The sequence below is a fragment of the Schistocerca nitens genome, chromosome 12 (assembly GCF_023898315.1).
Source record: "Schistocerca nitens isolate TAMUIC-IGC-003100 chromosome 12, iqSchNite1.1, whole genome shotgun sequence".
Classification (NCBI taxonomy): Eukaryota; Metazoa; Arthropoda; class Insecta; order Orthoptera; family Acrididae; genus Schistocerca; species Schistocerca nitens.
This window is the reverse complement of record NC_064625.1, coordinates 149,608,579-149,624,736: the sequence shown is the minus strand read 5'-3', so window position 1 is coordinate 149,624,736 and position 16,158 is coordinate 149,608,579.

The following is a 16,158-nucleotide window of genomic DNA, read 5'->3' as shown; positions in this document are numbered from 1 at the left end:
GTATTAACAGCGCGACAATCAGAGCACAACAGTAAAGAGACCGCGACTGTACACGATTTTTGAAATAAAAAATACGTAGCTAAAGCTCGATTAAGAAAAACATTGATGTCTGTAACTACGATACTTACCTACCTCTGTGGTATAAATAATTGTCCAAATAAAGGGGCTTTAGTTTTTCATTTTTGCCTTAAAAAATTAAATTGTTATGTTCTGTTAATTTAAACAACTTTCATGAACAGTCTTTCATAAAACATCGATAATTAAGAATCGGTATTGGAAATGGAAACAAGAATTTCGCTTGCAATATGTAATCAGAAAGAAGAAGACGTGCATTATTCACAAAAAATGTTGATGAGTTATAATTACGAGATGTAGGTAATTCAAATCGAATGAGAAAAAAAAATTATAGTTTGGAGACTTCATCCCACGCACGAATAAACGCTTTCGGTACGCGTGCAATTACGCTTACACGTCCAATGTAATACTGTTGTCAACTGCAATATATACAACACCGGGAAAACTTCAAAGCCGGTTATCTCTGTAAATTTATGAAAAACATTAAGAACATCCCGTTTCTCGGCACTTACTAACCGTGTTCCACGCCGGTGTTTCACAACGGAACAGAAAGCAGCCTCAGCCATTTCATACTGCGCATTAACAGCGCGACAATCAGAGCACGACGCTGCAGAAGCTGTGACTACACGATTTTTGAAATAAAAAAAAAATAGCCCGCATCTCGTGGTCGTGCGGTAGCGTTCTCGCTTCCCACGCCCGGGTTCCCGGGTTCGATTCCCGGCGGGGTCAGGGATTTTCTCTGCCTCGTGATGGCTGGGTGTTGTGTGCTGTCCTTAGGTTAGTTAGGTTTAAGTAGTTCTGAGTTCTAGGGGACTGATGACCATAGATGTTAAGTCTCATAGTGCTCAGAGCCATTTGAACCATTTGAAATAAAAAATACGTAGCTAAACCGTGATTATGAAATACGTTGGCCGGCCGCGGTGGCCGTGCGGTTCTAGGCGCTGCAGTCCGGAACCGGGGGACTGCTACGGTCGCAGGTTCGAATCCTGCCTCGGGCATGGATGTGTGTGATGTCCTCAGGTTAGTTAGGTGTAAGTAGTTCTAAGTTCTAGGGGACTGATGACCTCAGAAGTTAAGTCCCATAGTGCTCAGAGCCATTTTTTTTAAATACGTTGATGACTGTTAATACATTTGAATATCTTAATGTTTCACTTAACGTAACTTAGTAATAAGATATCCAATAATAAGTGGGACCTACTTCCAACAGCGTAACAACACCAGTGCACGTGTGCTACGGCTTCTGACCAATCATCGCGTTCGTGTTTGTTTACATCAGGTTTATTCTTATGATGAATGGACTAGTACTACAGATATTTGAACATTTCTGTCCCCAATCTATGATCATTCATACTGCCTGTAGCCTAGAATATTAACAGACACCGCATCCACACTAACTGAAAGAAAGTTTCTGCTATATTCCATCAGCCAAAAAACACTTAACAGTTGTGTGAAACGTTTTCTTTTCATGTTTCTAAAGTAATTTCACAGTGATATCCAGAAAGCAGAATCCCTTGCTATTTTTCGAAATGCATCTTCTGTCACTCACTTCTCCATGTTACATGCCACTTAGCTGAGTTGACGTTGCTGTAAACACGGACCCTAATTTAAAAACCGCAGTATTCTGTGGGGACTTCAAACGCAGTTTTCCCGTTTGACGTGTCTCCTGTCCCGAACATTAACAAAAAATTGGACTCGCATTCGGGCGGACGACGGTTCAATCCCGTCTCCGGCCATCCTGATTTAGGTTTTCCGTGATTTCCCTAAATCGCTACAGGCAAATGCCGGGATGGTTCCTTTAAAAGGGCACGGCCGATTTCCTTCCCCATCCTTTCCTCACCAGAGCTTGCGCTCCGTCTCTAATGACCTCGTTGTCGACGGGACGTTAGACACTAATCTCCTCCTCCATTAACAAAAGGGAACCGCCACGCGGGGATACAAAGCTGCATGCACCAGCTTCGTCCTTGGACGCTATACAAGGAGCAGCTGACCAGAGTCGCTTAAGAAAAGTGCTTTCAAGAATGGGCCGGCTAGTGAGCAAGCGTGGGAAGACCAAAGGCCTTCAGAAAAAGGAAATTCCACCCATCAAACGATCCTTCATCAGACTGATGCCACCTTCTGTTTGTGGAGAGATAATGACGGATATCAAGGCTGCGAAAACACCGGACTTGAGCGACTCAGCCTGTACCTTTGATAATGAAAATTTTTTTTTCAGGCACCTGCGAGGAAGTATAGTTTAAGCATGTCAATTGCCAAGTGTGAACACACATTGCACCACGACTGAAGGGGCCATGTAACTTCGCCATTTCCGTAGATAGTTTTTGATTCAATGTTCATTTAGAATACTTAAATAAACAAGCTGCTCTTTATAGACTAGTCTCCTGTTTTGTAATGGTTTATCCAGCGATATTAATATTTTAAAAGAGTTTTTTTTGTAGGGCTCATACTTATTTCAATTTCTTTTAGTGCTATTATATAAATTTTTGAGAATCTTCGTATTAGAATACAAATATTATTTTTATTCAGATGTTTTGATAACAAGGTTTTTTGAACGGAGTTACCGCTTTTGGCTATGCAATAGCCATCTTCAGAATCTACGATGGATGTAAAAGTAAATACATTACTAGCTACTACATTAAGAGACGAATATCAAACGACAGGAGTTATAATAAAAACTGCACTGCAACGAGTCATAACATGGTAATATAAGACGAGTCAAAATGGCCATGTATACTTCAACCACTTATATATAAGACGCAAAGTATCGTAGATATCGCTGATTCTACATAAGGTACCGATAATTATACAAAGTAGTTAAAGGAAGATCATTTAAAACTATAGTTCTTTAAAATATTCTCTGTTGTATGTAAGTAACTATTTTTTTTCAAAAATGTGTAACCACATGAAAAATCTTTTTGTGATCTGAGAGCTTAAAGCTGGTCAGCATTTAACAGTATGTTCGAACATAAAAACTGATAATAGAAATCTGTCTAAAACTAAACACATTTTGATAGATCTAGGATTAGTCTTACTGTATAAAGGAAGAAGACAAAACAAACTTCGAGAACACGTGTATTGGACAGTGTCTCACATTCTAATTTATGTTTTGATTAGAACAATAAGAAATGAGAATGAAAAGGAAACGGACGTAAAGAGACGAAAAGAAGTAAATTACAGCAGTATTTCAATAACATAATGAGAGATAGGTTAATTTAAAGTCGGAAGGTGCTTTGGATCCTATGTGGAACTGGTTGATGCATGCATGGCAATTTTGACTCATGTTATATTCACATGTTATGACTTGTTCCAGTGCAACACAATGAGACATATATATTGTGTATTTGTTATAATTCCATCATTTGCTTTTAATGTTATAATGTAATAGCTAGTAATCTATATGACGATGACCGTGCAGTTTCTCTAGAGTGAAATGATAATTAATTCGAAATCCTTAGCTGCCGACAGGTGTTGTTGATCTACATCAATGGGGACAGTTGAAAATGTCTACCCAGACCGAGGCTCCAACACGGGATCTCCTGCTTACATGGCAGACGCTCTATCCATCTGAGCCACCGAGGGCACAGAGGATAGTGTGCCTCCAGGGACTTATCATGTGTACGCTTCTTGTGAGACATACATTCCCAACTGTCCACAACCTACATTCGTAATGTTCCTCTTAACGTAGGGTGTCCATTTCATTTTCATTGAAAAAGGGGACATTTAAAATAAATTAGAGAAAAACCTGGGACAATGAAGAAAAAAAACGGGACATAAATATTGTATTGACTAAATTTAATACACACACAAGTGTACCTTTACAACGTGCACTCAGATGATCCCAAATCACTTTTTACAATTATTCTGCTACACTATCACCGTACTTTTCACTTTTATGTACTTTATCAACAAGTGCATTTTCGTCTGAAATTGTATCATAAAAGTCAGTACACGATAGCTTCTTGTGCTGCCAACTGCCTATCCATTTCTGTTACTGATTTTAAGTTTACATAGTAGTCACTCACTTGCTCTTTTCGTTTGATCACTGATGCGATGTTTCTCCGTCTTACTGTGATTCACAACGTCAGACCTTCCACCATCACCAATAGCAAATTTTGATCCGCACAACGTACATTCCACAGTTTCTCCACTACCATTGATAAAAGGAAACTCGCTTTTTATACTGCTGTTAAAATTACACTTTCGGTTTGGCATAATGAAACAGTGATTGCACAGTGCAAAACATTCAGTTGGTCGATTTAGAAAAGAAGAATCTTCGTTGTTATTCGTAACCTATAGTGCGTTTAAAATTACTTGCGATTTTTGACAGTTCGGTACAATTGCGCAGTTAATAGCAAGTCAAAAAACCAGTAGCGTAAAATATTCTAGCCAAGCGGAACCATAAAAAAAACCGGACATTTGAACGTCCCCAAAAAAGCTTTCGGGACGGCGGGACATTTTGGTAAAAAACGGGACTGTCCCGGGAAAAACGGGACGAATGGACACCCTATCTTAACGGGACTCGTCAGCTTAGTCTGGCGCGAGTAATGAGTGAGTGGGCAAATATCTATTAGGAACACTACGAATGTAGGTTGCGGACAGTTGGAAATGTGGGTCTCACGGGAAGCATGCAAGGGATAAGTCCCTGCAGTGGCACTATTCCCTGTGGGCTCGGTGGCTCAGATGGATGGCCGGCACGGTAGCTCAGTGTGTTCGGTCAGAGAGCCTGTTGGCCTCTCTAATAAAAGAAGTGAGTGGAAGGATCAACAAACGAATTTGAACGAATGTCATTGTGACGTCCGCAGCGACCAAACACAACGATCAACAACGAACAAAATGAAAAAAAAATTTTAGAAAAATGGATAGAGCGTCTGCCATGTAAGCAGGAGATCCTGGGTTCGAGTCCCGGTTGGGGCACACATTTTTAGCTGTCCCTATTGATGTAGATCAACAACATCTGTCGGCAGCTAAGGGTTTCGATTTAATTATCATTTCAAGCTAGTAATGTGTTTTTTTTTACTTCTGTTTTCGAAACTGAAGTTGAATATTGCATAGCCGAAACCGGTAATTCCACTGCAAAAATTTGGCTATCAAGACAATTAAATAAAAATTATGTACATAACGACGGCTATCCAGACTTTTATTTTACGCCAAATTCTATTCAGAACAGAAGTAATTGATATGAACCATTGTTTTTTCCTCATACCATTTAATAAACGTACTATAGTTGTATGTGTCAGTGAAAAGGAAAGGAGGATGCCCATATTTACACCTTTCCCTTTATTGTAGCTGAAACTGCAATCCGAAAACTGTTCGTTTGAGGGGCTTCAAAAAGTAGGATACACATTACTATGGCAGGACAAGTAACTTTTACTCAATGCAGCACTACACTTCAAAATGACGAAAACATACGACACTATTTTTCAACATAGTTACCATTGTTTTCCAACGTTGTTGTTGTGGTCTTCAGTCCTGAGACTGGTTTGCTGCAGCTCTCCATGGTACTCTATCCTGTGCAAGCTTCTTCATCTCCCAGTAACTACTGCACCCTACATCCTTCCGAATCTGCTTAGTGTATTCATCTCTTGGTCTCCCTCTACGATATTTACCCTCCACCCAGCCCTCCAATACTAAACTGGTGATCCCTCGATGTCTCAGAACATGTCCTACCAACCGATCCCTTCTTCTAGTCAAGTTGTGCCACAAATTTCTCTTCTCTCCAATTCTATTCAGTACCTCCTCATTAGTCACATGATCTATTCATCTAATCTTTAGCATTCTTCTGTAGCACCACATTTCGAAAGCCCTTGCCTAAACTATTTATCGTCCATGTTTCACTTCCATATATGGCTACACTCCATACAAATACTTTCAGAATCGATTTCCTGACACTTAAATCTATACTCGATGTTAACAAATTTCTCTTCTTCAGAAACGCTTTGATTTCCATTGCCAGTCTACATTTTATATCCTCCATCAGTTATTTTGCTCCCCAAATAGCAAAACTCCTTTACTACTTTAAGTGTCTCATTTCCTAATCTAATTCCCTCAGCATGACCCGACTTAATTCGACTACATTCCATTATCCTCGTTTTGCTTTTGTTGATGTTCATCTTATATCCTCCTTTCAAGACACTGTCCATTCCGTTCAGCTGCTCTTGCAGGTCCTTTGCTGTCTCTGATAGAATTACCATGTCATCGGCGAACCCCAAAGTTTTCATTTCTTCTCCATGGATTTTAATACCTACTCCGAACTTTTCTTTTGTTTCCTTTATTGCTTGCCCAATATACAGATTGAATAACATCGGGGAGAGGCTACAACCCTGTCTCACTCCCTTCTCAACCACTGCTTCCCTTTCATGCCCCTCGACTTTTATAACTGCCATCTGGTTTCTGTACAAATTGTAAATAGCCTTTCGCTCCCTGTATTTTACCCCTGCCACATTCAGAATTTGAAAGAGAGTCAACACTGTCAAAAGCTTTCTCTAAGTCTACAAATGCTAGAAACGTAGGTTTGTCTTTCCTTAATCTAGCTTCTAAGATAAGTCGTAGGGTCAGTATTGCATCGCGTGTTCTAATATTTCTACGGAATCCAAACTGATCTACCCCAAGGTCGGGTTCTACCAGTTTTTCCAATATGGTCAGAAAATCTCCGTAAACAACGGTCGGGATGTTCTGCCATTCGTTCAGATCTTCGGCGATAGAAATCCTCTCCTTGCTCACAGAACCATTCGGAAAGCGCTGTGTCAACGCCCCCATCGTTGAAAGGTCTGCGGCTTCTGCGAATCAGTTCCTCGACTGCCCGGATATTGTCGTCCGTGGTCTATGTCGACGGCCTTCCTTCACGATCATCACCACCCACTTGTGTGCGGCGTTGGCCAAATCGTTGGCACAATTTCGCTATGGTTGGAAGTAACATTGCGTTTCGTCCATAAACCGAGGGATGTCACGGTGAACCTGTGTGCAGTTTCCGCATTTTTCCCGCAAGGACTGCATTGTTCCACTTACTTCAACTCTGGAAGTTTGTGGTAAGTTCCTATAGGACCAAACTGCTGAGGTCATCAATCCTTAGGAGCATACAGACCAACGCCCGAGGGAGGACTCGAACCTCCGGCGGCAGGGGGGGGGGGGGGAGGGGGCGAACCGTGGCAAGGCGCCTAAGACCACGTGGTTGCCCAGCTGCCCGCCGTCTCACTTGCATACTGTAACACACCTGTTACTGTATCGCAGCACAACTGTGCCTGCACCAATCCCAGAACGCGTTCTCTCTTCTGACAATGCGACTCTCTTGTTACGCAATGGCCTTGGCGTGTGGCAACAGTCGTAACTTAGTTTCTCACATCTACATCTACATCTACATCCATACTCCGCAAGCCACCTGACGGTGTGTGGCGGAGGGTACCCTGAGTACCTCTATCGGTTCTCCCTTCCATTCCAGTTTCGTATTGTTCGTGGAAAGAAGGATTGTCGGTATGCTTCTGTGTGGGCTCTAATCTCTCAGATTTTATCCTCATGGTCTCTTCGCGAGATATACGTAGGAGGGAGCAATATACTGCTGGACTCTTCGGTGAAGGTATGTTCTCGAAACTTTAACAAAAGCCCGTACCGAGCTACTGAGCGTCTCTCCTGCAGAGTCTTCCACTGGAGTTTATCTATCATCTCCGTAACGCTTTCGTGATTACTAAATGATCCTGTAACGAAGCGCGCTGCTCTCCGTTGGATCTTCTCTATCTCTTCTACCAACCCTATCTGGTACGGATCCCACACCGCAGAGCAGTATTCAAGCACCCTACGTATGTGGTACATTCCGCTATCTTTCTAGGAAACTGCAAAAGATAGTTCACTTTTCTGTGAAAGCAAGATAGATTTTGTATATTCAGTGCACCGCACAAATGTGAAACCCTTACATCCGGGTAATCCACACCTGTAACTACACTCACGCTCATAAATTAGGGATAATTGCAGAATGTGGTGCCACACAACGTGGCACTACACGAAACTGGCGCTAATAGCATAGGCACATAGGGAACACACACGACACAGATCTGTAAGTTCACGGTATTGGTGATAAGTTCAGAAAACCGTCCCGAAACACATGTGCTACAAAACGCCACTGTTTCCTGCGCATGAACCCTGACATCAATATGGGATATGTGATTCTTAAGTTTCTCCCGGCGTATTTGATACTCAAAATATCCAGGGGTGTACTGCCGGTCTACAGTGTCCAACGGGCACAATATTTCGGCGATCATACATGTCGCCATCATCAGGTGAACTGACGGACTGAGCTCCTGTGAACGTGCCGGCACGGAGATCCGTACACTATGGCTGCTCAGGTGGAACTGGGTTCGGTCGCGGCGGCGGCGGATTTAAATACCCTCCGCCCGCGGCGCGCTCACTCCGCCGTCCGCGCCCCGCGCCACGGTCGCGCGGTGGAACAGATTGCGACGGCGTCTGAGATGACGTCGGTGTGATGGCTCCGTCCGCCGTGGTCGTCACAACTATACTCGATTTACTCTTGATTAACCCAATCGCTGGTTCCCAAGCCTTGCTAAGATTATAGCCACAGTCACGATTTATGAGGTCGTCATTGGTGCGAATTTCGATGGCCTCTCTAACAACGCTGTCCCAGTATCTCGACGACTGTACCAGAATCCTCGTGCGTTCATACTCCATAGCGTGATTTTCCGACAAACAATGTTCAGCGACCGCCGACTTGCTCGGATACATCAGTCGAGTGTGCCTCTGGTGTTCACGGCATCGATCCTCGACGGTACGCATCGTCTGACCAATATACGACTTGCCACATTGACACGGAATCTGGTACACGCCGGCCTTCCTCAAACCGAGGTCATCTTTGGCGCTCCCCACCAGTGCACGAGTTTTATTCGGAGGACAAAACACCGTTCCGACCCGGTGTTTCTTCAAAATGCGGGCGATCTTTCCCGAGAGTGCGCCTGTATATGGGATAAACGCAGTGCCTACCTCCTCCCTCGTGATTTCATCCATATCCACAGGTTGTGCTGTAGTGGTTGGGCGGAGAGCACGTTGAATCTGCCACTCTGAGTACCCATTTTTTCGAAATACAGTTCTCAGATGTTCCAATTCCTGGGGTAGACTCTCTGCGTCAGAGATAGTGCGCGCCCTATGTACTAGAGTTTTAAGTACCCCATTCCTCTGTGAAGGGTGGTGGCAGCTGTCTGCGTGCAAATACAGATCAGTGTGCGTTGTCTTCCGATACACCCCATGACCTAGGGTGCCGTCAGGCCTTCTCTTGACCAAGACGTCAAGGAAAGGTAGTTTACCCTCCGTTTCAGTCTCCATAGTGAATTTGATGTTGGGGTGTATGGAGTTTAGATGTGTAAGGAAGTCAAGGAGTTTATCCATACCATGTGGCCAGATGACGAAAGTGTCGTCCACGTAACGGAAAAAGCAAGTAGGTTTCCATACGGATGACGACAGGGCTTCCTCCTCGAAGTTCTCCATGTACAAATTCGCTACCACCGGTGAGAGTGGGCTACCCACGGCGACTCCCTCCGTCTGTTCGTAGTATTCTCCATTAAAAAGAAAATACGTGGAAGTCAAGACATGCCTAAAAAGTTCAGTGGTCTTCTCGTCAAACTTCTAACTAATCAATTATAGTGACTCTCGCAGGGGTACCCTCGTGAACAAGGAAACGACGTCAAAACTCACCATGATATCTGACTCACCCAACGTGAAGCTATCAAGGCGTTTAACAAAATCCACGGAATTACGGATGTGATGAGGGCATTTACCCACGTAAGGACTTAATATTCCCGTCAGGTATTTGGCCAACAAATATGTAGGTGCCCTGATGTTGCTGACAATGGGGCGTAATGGTACCCCCTCTTTGTGAACCTTCGGGAGTCCATATAGTCTAGGCGGTGCCGGACCTTGGGGTAACAATTTCTTAGCGTCACCCTCCGGTAAATCCGAATGGAAACCTACTTGCTTTTTTCCGTTACGTGGACGACACTTTCGTCATCTGGCCACATGGTATGGATAAACTCCTTGACTTCCTTACACATCTAAACTCCATACACCCCAACATCAAATTCACTATGGAGACTGAAACGGAGGGTAAACTACCTTTCCTTGACGTCTTGGTCAAGAGAAGGCCTGACGGCACCCTAGGTCATGGGGTGTATCGGAAGACAACGCACACTGATCTGTATTTGCACGCAGACAGCTGCCACCACCCTTCACAGAGGAATGGGGTACTTAAAACTCTAGTACATAGGGCGCGCACTATCTCTGACGCAGAGAGTCTACCCCAGGAATTGGAACATCTGAGAACTGTATTTCGAAAAAATGGGTACTCAGAGTGGCAGATTCAACGTGCTCTCCGCCCAACCACTACAGCACAACCTGTGGATATGGATGAAATCACGAGGGAGGAGGTAGGCACTGCGTTTATCCCATATACAGGCGCACTCTCGGGAAAGATCGCCCGCATTTTGAAGAAACACCGGGTCGGAACGGTGTTTTGTCCTCCGAATAAAACTCGTGCACTGGTGGGGAGCGCCAAAGATGACCTCGGTTTGAGAAAGGCCGGCGTGTACCAGATTCCGTGTCAATGTGGCAAGTCGTATATTGGTCAGACGATGCGTACCGTCGAGGATCGATGCCGTGAACACCAGAGGCACACTCGACTGATGTATCCGAGCAAGTCGGCGGTCGCTGAACATTGTTTGTCGGAAAATCACGCTATGGAGTATGAACGCACGAGGATTCTGGTACAGTCGTCGAGATACTGGGACAGCGTTGTTAGAGAGGCCATCGAAATTCGCACCAATGACGACCTCATAAATCGTGACTGTGGCTATAATCTTAGCAAGGCTTGGGAACCAGCGATTGGGTTAATCAAGAGTAAATCGAGTATAGTTGTGACGACCACGGCGGACGGAGCCATCACACCGACGTCATCTCAGACGCCGTCGCAATCTGTTCCACCGCGCGACCGTGGCGCGGGGCGCGGACGGCGGAGTGAGCGCGCCGCGGGCGGAGGGTATTTAAATCCGCCGCCGCCGCGACCGAACCCAGTTCCACCTGAGCAGCCATAGTGTACGGATCTCCGTGCCGGCACGTTCACAGGAGCTCAGTCCGTCAGTTCACCTGATGATGGCGACATGTATGATCGCCGAAATATTGTGCCCGTAGGACACTGTAGACCGGCAGTACACCCGTGGATATTTTGAATATGGGATATGATCACCATGCACATGTACGCAGGCCGCACAACGGGTTGGCATACTCTGGATCAGGTGGTCGAGCAGCTGCTGGGGTATAGCCTCCCATTCTTGCACCAGTGCCTGTCGGAGCTCCTGAAGTGTCGTAGGGCTTTGAAGACGTGCAGCGATACATCGACCGAGAGCATCCCAGGCGTGCTCGATGGGGCTTAGCTTTGGAGAACAGGCTGGCCACTCCATTCGCATGATATCTTCTGTTTCAATGTACTCCTCCACGATGGCAGCTTGGTGGGGCCGTGTGTTATCATTCATCAGGAGGAAGGTGGGACCCACTGCACCCCTTAAAAGGCGGACATACTGGTGCAAAATGACGTTCCGATACACCTGACATGTTACAGTTCCTCTGTCAAAGACATGCAGGGGTGTACGTGCACCAACCATAATCCCACCCCACACTATCAAACCACGACCTCCATACAGGTCCCTTTCAAGGACATTAAGGGGTTGGTATCTGGTTCCTGGTTCACAGCAGATGAAAACCCGGCGAGAATCACTGTTCAGACTATAACTGGACTCGTCCGTGAATATAACCTTGGACCACTGTTCCAATGACCATGTAATGTGTTCTTGACACCAGGCTCTACGGACTCTCCTGTGACCGGCGGTCAGTGGAATGCACCTTGCAGGTCTCCGGGCGAATAAACCGTGTCTGTTCAGTCGTCTGTAGTCTGCGTGTCTGGAGACAACTGTTCCAGTGGCTGCGGTAAGGTCCCGAGCAAGGCTACCTGCAGTACTCCGTGGCCGTCTGCGGGCACTGATGGTGAGATATCGGTCTTCTTGTAGTGTTGTACACTGTGGACGTCCCGTACTGTAGCGCCTGGACACGTTTCCTGTCTGCTGGAATCGATGCCATAGTCTTGAGGTCGCACTTTGTAGCACACGGAGGGCTCGTGCTACGACCTGCTGTGTTTGACCAGCCTCCAGTCAGCCTCGTATTCTACCCCTCGTAACCTCATAAATATTTCTTTGAGCCATTTTCAACCCACAGTTACCATAAGCACGTCTGAAAACGTCTGCACACTCGCTGCACTGTACTCTGACATGCACCAACACACCTCTGCGTATGTGGACTGCTGCCAGCGCCACCGTGCGACGACCGCAGGTCAAATGCACCGCATGGTCGAACCCCGAGGTGATTTAAACCCACAAACCGCCTACCAGAGCGTTGTTTCACCATGTATCAGCATTATCCTTAATTTATTAGCATGAGTGTATTTTTCTGGGTGCTATTACCATCTCAGATAGGTGAATGGCATGGAACGTCCTTGCTGTTAGTTGCCATCACATTCGTTTTCTTCTTCACTTTTTTCTGCCTCTTGTAAATCATCTTGTGTATGTGAAATAATATGTCATCACTCCAGAATGTGCTATATCGAAATCTATCAGCGTATTGCTGTGAAGAAATAAACAATCACTTCCTGGGTGGTGTAGGGTATATCAGAATCTTAGAGCATATTATAGACACAATCTACACGCGCAAGACAATTAAAGAATCAGTTTTTCAAAACTCTGTTTCCCACAGCGACGCTGAAGAGGGTTGATAAGCCAAGTCGTTAGGGAAGGGCTGAAGAGTCAGGAGGAAGTGAGGAGTACCAGAGATTGACAAGACTGTCTTCCCGTTGCTCGTCGAACTGCGAACTGTCTTTTCCAACTGCGAGATGTGCGGGGACCACGGCCTCGAGGGAAGGTGTGCTTTCGTTGACGCCCTTTATACCAACAGTTGAGGTCTTTCAGACGTCAAACAAAGGCGTCAAATGTGTGTAAAAGGGGCTGTAACATGTCCACGGCGACATTGGGCGAAATTTTGTGCGAATGGAACACTATTAACCCACTTTACACGCCACATGAAATTCTGAGCTGTGTCCTTTTTTCCGCAGACTGACATTGTAGGCACCTTTGACCCAAATTTCAAACTTCTGAGTCGCAATGTGATACAATTACGGCGTTTCGAAAAAGTGATCCTTCTATTCTGTTGTGCAGTATAGTTTAAAATTGAGAAAAGCAAACAGAAATTACCTCTATTTCTCCCGGTCTGCGATAAACCGGTTTCATTAATCAAATGCCGAAACCGATTGGAAGCTTGAAACTTCCTCTTCGAAAAATTATGTATTACTGTGCTGGTAAACCTCTTACGTTATTTGATTTACAAACAGCTGAGCAAACCTCAACGCACTCAGACAGTTTTCTCTTTACTTATTGTGATCATCACTAAACTGACAATATTTTTAGTGCAACGGAATCTGCCGTTAAATAATCCCTACAAAATAATGGTCCTGACTAACAATAACATTTACCTTTCATGAATCACTTACCTCAGAAAAATCTTCGTTACTCGAACTACTGCAATACAGCGAGCGCCGATACTGCCAGCTAAATAAAAGTGTCTAACTACTGAAGGCAGTGACTACTGATAGGCATAGTTAGCAAACGAAAGATTTTGATAGAGAACAAACAATGTATTTACCTTAATAGTGTTCAAAAGTCATTATATATATATATATCAGTTCATGACATCCAGTCTTACAAATTTTCTTTTCCTGACGGACACACGTCCAGATCGTCCGCTCTGAAAACTCTTGCATCTCTCTCCCCACATCCACCTCACCTCCTACTGCACGACGCTACATGCTTTTCACATCCAACAGCCCAACAGTACACAATCGAATATTCCAACAATGAGTCCAAGCAGCCACAGACTGCACGCAGCACAGCCAGTGATTTTCACACAGAGCGCTACGTGGCGTTACCAACATAAAAACCTAAACAGCCTACTTAGAAGCTTACAGAACCAAAAAGAAGCAACGAACAGATAGGACACGCTACAGTAGGGGTACGGCAGTTTGCCATTTAATTAATGAAACACTGCACCAGTAACGCATTTTTTCACGGTTAGTACGACGTGTTTGAGAATTTATTCTGAATGTCAAGTGCACTTAAGTAAATATTTCCACTTCGTACTAACCGTGAAAAACTGCGTGACTGGTGCAGTGTTTCACTATTTACATCAAGTTTTCGAGAACATCGATAATGAATGAGAGGTGGCATGAGCCCCCTCTCATATTTCTATCTTACGATTCTCCTCTCTAGTTGCATGCGGTGGAGGTTCCGTTGTTCCTTCACACGCGGACTTCCCATGTAGCGTCTCTCGCCACCCGGGTGGTCCAGTGACAGGCGGGCTCTTCTCACTTTGAAAGGGTAGGCTGACAGGTGTGGGGGTCGAGTGAATACTTTCCGGACGCCGACATTGTCAGGAGACGCGGCCGCGAAAGCCGGAAGTGGCGGCTGGGCTGGAGATTCCGTTGCTTCGCAGAAGCTTTGCGAAAACACTTTCTGGCGGGCTACCAGCGAGGCGTGGGAATGACTTGTGTACCCACGCAGTTGTGGCGGGAAAATTCCCGCACTTTCTGCAAAATCAGCACAGAAATTGGCGCCAAGAATCTCCATTGGTGGAATGGTAGTGCTCCGGCAATGGAGTGGAATTTCCGCCGGTTTTCGAGTTGCTGATTGGAACGTAACCACGGCCACTGTCGTGGGGGCGGGAATGTTCGGTGTTCGGCCTGTGCGGGTGCTCTGGGTAGTCGGCAGTCGCCTTTCGGTCGAGGACGTCAAAGCAGCCAGCCCTCGCCTGCGGTACGCCAGATCGTGTTCTGGGAGAAAAGAAGACTGTTGGTAATGTACGTCCGCAGCACCGGCAGATAGGGATTTTCCTAGGTGATAATCAGAGCTCAGCAGAGCGCGCCTGTTCATCCTCTTCTAACTTTGTTCAGTTTCGAGTAACAGCAATTACCATTGGGTTAGCTGTGTGTCTCTCTTGAGATTTGAGTGGAAAGGAATTGGCTCCACATACCACTTCGTCTTAAACCTCACGATCTAAGTTAGGGACAACTTCACCTTTATAGTGTTTGTATGAATCTCCAATTTTAGCCAATTTGATGTTTTATAAATTTGCTGTGTTTCTTTTACTATTCTGTGTTTAATCTTAATAAATCATATTGTTATTTTGAACAGAACTTTCATTCTGTTAATCAATAGAGCAACCCTATCATTCCTCACTATGCTAATGAAACCTTTGTTTATTTAACTTATGTATCAAATTAAATTACTGCAGGTGCCAAACTCTCTTCTACTCCACTAGCAGGGTTGATTAGAGTCAGTTCGCGTATTTTTTTTATCCTTGTGCAACAGCAAAAGTCGGAGTTAGAATAGGGGGGGCTTAGAGCATGATTTACACATGTGGATTCTAGTAGAATTTAGTGATAAATACACTACTAGCCCCGGCACCTCGCATAATATGGCGACCCTTAGCCTCGGATCTTTCCTGAGAATCACTGATTAACAAACAGTATTCTTAGTACGAACATTCAAATTTTTTTTCTCTAATTTTTTATTGATTAATACCCAAGTTTTTCTGGTAGTTCCGCGTTTAGTTTTAAGTAGCGGCGCATGATTACAGTTTTTGTTTTCAGTGTATATATTTTTTGTTCATTGTTTTTTTGTGTTTCGTTGATGTGGTGTCCGTACCACATCGCACTTTGTCGGATTTGTGTGCGGTTTCTGGACCACATCAAATTGTGCTTGTAATTACAGCGTTGCAACAGCGTTGTTAAAATTTTGTGTCTATGTCGAAAAATATTGGGAGTAGATGATTTTATTGTGAATTTTAGATAAATTTGTTTTTTTTATGAATGATCACGAGAAGTAAGGCACGACTATCAGCGAGCGAAACTAAAACAAAAGAGAATAGCATAATGGATAAGGGGCAGTTTACTGACGGGAATAGGTTCGGAGATGAGATGGGCACATTTTTAGCAGGACAGGA